Raw genomic sequence first — 4,391 nt, forward strand, 5'->3', positions numbered from 1 at the left:
GCCTTGGAGAAGGCAGCAGGGGCATCAGGGCCCCTGGAGGAGGCAGCAGGGGCCCTGGAGGCAGCAGGGGCATCAGGGGCCCTGGAGGAGGCAGCAAGCACCCTGCACTGAAAAAACTGATTTTGACCCCTAGTATTTCTTTCATAAGTTTATCTTGCTTGTTTTAATCAATTTAATCATCTAATTAAATCCTACTTATCTTTTTTTAATACATTCAAAAATACTGTCCCTGTTTCAAATGAGTTGATTTTAATTGTGTACAGTTAACCTAAAAATATTGTGTACAATCAAAAGGCCTGCATACTGCCCTGTCTGCGCATGTGCAAGAAAATACCGCCATTTTACTATCTTCTGGCAGGGACTTTCTCCACCACGAGGAATTTAATTTTCAGCACCAGAGTTTTCTCATTTCTCGGTAAGTAAGCAGTTTATAATTATTGTTGCTTATGGTTATATCTCTAATTTAAAAAAGTGTCTGTAAAAAGTAATTCATAAACACAATTATTATTTGTATTAACATTGTCAAGGTTATAGCAGCTAGCTTTGGCTGTACACGGCTGCATGTTAGCAACTCTTCTCTAAACTAACATAAAAAACTCCATTAGTTTAATGTCAGTATCAAATTAATGGCTCACTAAAGGTTGGAGTTTGTCTTATTTTAATTGTTTTTCATTTACGCAGCTAAATAAGATTATAGGCTTAGCAATTATGTTTCCCACTAGTTTGAATTTTAAGCCTGCCCGGTTATTGAGTTACTCCTTACTGTTTAGCGATATTAAAATTATGCCGTCCACTTTGGTATTTCTAGAAACAAAACTTTATTAAGTAATTCCTTTTATGAGGTTGATTTGCTCCCTCACAAATAGTTAATTCAGCGATATCATGTGGCCATTTAGAAGAAACGCACATACAGGATGTAGCCATTTACTATCTTTTTTTTTTTTTTTTTTTTTTTTTTTCTTCATTCATTTACTATCTGAAAAGAGAAAAACGTATGTGTAATATTTGTTAGAAATGTGCGAACATTGCGTTTCTGTTGCATTTCGATGGGGTATTCATAAAGTTAGCTCGTAATGTCTCGGTGCTTTTATTTTGGTAGAGAACATTAACGTGCACTGTCATGATCCTGTCTGGAAGTTTGTCTGGACCTGTCCTCCTGTTTGGAAGCTTCGACACGCGACTACCTCAACCTAAATGAAATAGGCACAGATGATAAACCGGAGCAAGTTAAGTCATGTTGTATTACGGGGGTGAGGAGGGGAGGGGGGGTAATCCCCCGCAACGTTATGAGAGCATCACAACAGGTTAGTAACGCTAACACTATAAATCACGTTATAAACGGACCCGTTTGGCGACAGCCTTCACATGTTATGTCAGCTCATCAAGCTCACATTAACTTACTATTTTGCTTTTCCTGGCTGAGAGGGTAAAATAATTAAGTACTGAAGTACTGTACATATTTTAATTAGCCTTCTACATGTATAGAATATTTTTAGTTTGTCTGCTTACAAACGTTTAACCTTTGGTACAAAAAGCACTTTGAATTGCTTTGTTGTTGAAATGTGCTATATAAATAACCTTGCCTTGCCTTGCCTTACAAAATCTATAGAGTTTGCTCATTACTTTTACTTATGTATTATGTATTTATTTTTTTAAGCCAACATGGGTTGTGAATATGTAACGTGTACACTGTACATTATCTGGAGGTATAGATGCATCAAGAAGAATTTTAATAATTTCAGCCTAATCTTTTCATTCAGGAGACAAGTGACATCAATCTGAGAAGAGAAGCAGTCCTCAAGGGACTTTGCATATACCTTGGAGAAGATGATGCTCATCTGATAAAGGAGTATATGGTGAGGTATTGTTTTTGCATTTGTCTGTCATGTCTGTCTTGTGTCCTCACATGTCTTTTAGCTATTATTATATTATATTATAGCTATAATATAATATATATTATATAATATATATTATATAATATTATATTATTATATATAACTATTATCTCAACTACATTAAACGTCAACAGCACGACAGTGGCAGCTGTAGCTAAAGGCACAGAGCTGAACAACAGAATTTAATCTCTGAGGGACCAGTGCCAGATGATGTGTGTTCAACAAACTTAAAGCAGCAACTGCGCAGTAAATAAAGATTAGACCGCATACTTGGCTATACCTGTTTGCTAAAAGTAAACCAAGGAAATTAATTTTATTTAATTTAAAAAAAATGGCTCATCCCATTGAACTTTAGTGTTATCATTATTCGTAGTAGTAAGTATATACACCTATGTTAGGTTGGAAGCATGTGTATGTGAAAATCCTTACTTTTGACCATTTCCTATGCTTCAAGTTTTTTTTTTTGAAGGTTCGTCATAACCTTACAATGACATTAAAGAAAATATTTCAGTCTGTTTTACAGAATTACACTGTTTCAGGGCAGTGTAGGAAACATGCAGTTTCTGTTCAGCTGTTTCGCTCTTTCTACTACATTTTTGCCAAGTTTAGTTACCGATCTTGCTCACTGGTGTGAAGTCAGCCTAACGCAGTAATTGTATAAGGGGAGGCGGCTTCACTGGCAGTAATAACGGCATGTATGTGCCAAAGCCTCAGTCAGATAATAGCGCCATCTTTTGGGTAAGATACTATACCACAACTAAATAGCAGTGTATAGGAAACAAATAAATCTATTTATATTATGCTTTGTGTGGGTCACTGACAATAAAGGTAAAAGCACAACCTAATATAGGTAACATAAGGCCAACTGCGCAATAGTTAAATCAAAGAGAAACTTTTCCTGACAAATGTAAAGCCTTTTATTTATGCCCAGTAATAATAAATGTTTTCTTTTGTTTACTTTTTCTCAAAATATACAGGACATCGAAGGAGATGACATCCTGAAAGACATAAAGAAATCTCCTATGGGCATTTATGTCATCAACAAGGAGGGAGGACGGCCGAGACATTTTGATGACATTGGCATTCATGTTGAGGGAGAAATTCTTCTAGACAACATTGGATCTGAAGCTCAAGCCTGCGCAATGATGCTTGGAGTCATTTATGCTCTAAACATGACTTACCCAAAAGAGCTAAGATACTACTACGAGTTCATCCAGAAGGTACTGATGCAGATGGAAAGGGGAAAGCTGTCACCCAGAGTTCTTGGACTACGGAACAAAATGATTGCTGGAGGACTGTAGGAGTGCTAAAGCCACACTCTACATGTAATGCACAGTACATGTTTTTTGGGTCGGGGGGTCAAGAGAACATTCACTCTGAAGTCAAATGCATCGCTAAATGTTGGATGTTAAAAATAAATATTCCTGGACTGTTATTCGGATGTGAGAGGACAGGATCCTCTTATAATGTTCAATGTTAACAACAAATATTGCAGGACTGTCTTTTAATTTGGTTGTGAAATAACACATGTTGAGGTCCAATACATCTAATTGTTGAACATGATGTTAAACACAAATATGCCCATGAGAACATTTGCAAACTAGTCCTAGCATCTGTTTAAAAAGTTTGGTGTTGACCCCCATTAAGGGAACGTTCACTTATACATATCCAGAATATGTTTCAGTTTAGAAACAACTAAATCAGTAAGAGCATGTTCATTTCAGAGGAACAGATCAAAGAAAACCCTTTCTGTTGGACAGCCACACACCCGGATTGTTAATTTTGTTATTAAAGATGCATTATGTCCTGTACTGAAGGATTGCAAACAGCTCAAAAGAGACCGGAAGAAAAGAACAAAGGAGCCTGTTCTTTTATTACACTGAAGAAACTAAGTAGAAGCTTGTTGTCGTTCATTTATATTTGAGTGAGACTATACAGTCTGGTCAATTTAGAATTTCTTTTGTCTCTTTTTTTTTGTGTTAATCCAGCTTTTTTTTTAAATTTTATTTATACTTAGTTATGCTTACTTATTGCTCTTTTTGTGGCATTTTTGGGTCATGACAGAATCACAATATAGTGTCTACTGTCCTCCATTGTGGTCTAAGTTCATGTTTGGTATGAAAACTGATACTTTCTTTTTTATATATTCAAAAGGTTATGTGCTGCATTGTATGTTCATGCAGTGAGCATTTAATTCAGTGTGCCTGCAATGGCTGGTTAATGTGGAAATGTTGATGCATATACATTTCATGTAATAAATACAAAATAATTGATTACATTTGGCCTGCTTTATTGAATCAAAGTAAAGACAATATTCTTAACATTTTTAAGTAGATTGAATAAAATTTTATTATGTTTAAATTAAATAATTTAATTGACCTGAATCTACAAAAACAAATTATTAAAAGTAGTTAAGGGAACATAATTTATTTTAGTTCACTGAACATAATTTTAGTTGGACATTTGAGTTGGAAAAGCTTAAACTAATTGAGCTAA

At 35.2% G+C, this 4,391-nt stretch overlaps 1 long non-coding RNA gene across 1 annotated transcript; it reads left to right on the forward strand.

The window, feature by feature from the left end:
- The first annotated feature begins 359 nt into the window (after positions 1-359).
- On the forward strand, positions 360-3,687 carry LOC114462404 (uncharacterized). The gene is made up of 3 exons (XR_003673946.1): positions 360-415; positions 1,761-1,856; positions 2,873-3,687. It is a non-coding gene; the product is annotated as an uncharacterized LOC114462404 (long non-coding RNA).
- Positions 3,688-4,391: the final 704 nt, after the last annotated feature.

This window comes from Gouania willdenowi, chromosome 4 (genome assembly GCF_900634775.1).
Source record: "Gouania willdenowi chromosome 4, fGouWil2.1, whole genome shotgun sequence".
In the NCBI taxonomy this organism is placed as follows: domain Eukaryota; kingdom Metazoa; phylum Chordata; class Actinopteri; order Blenniiformes; family Gobiesocidae; genus Gouania; species Gouania willdenowi.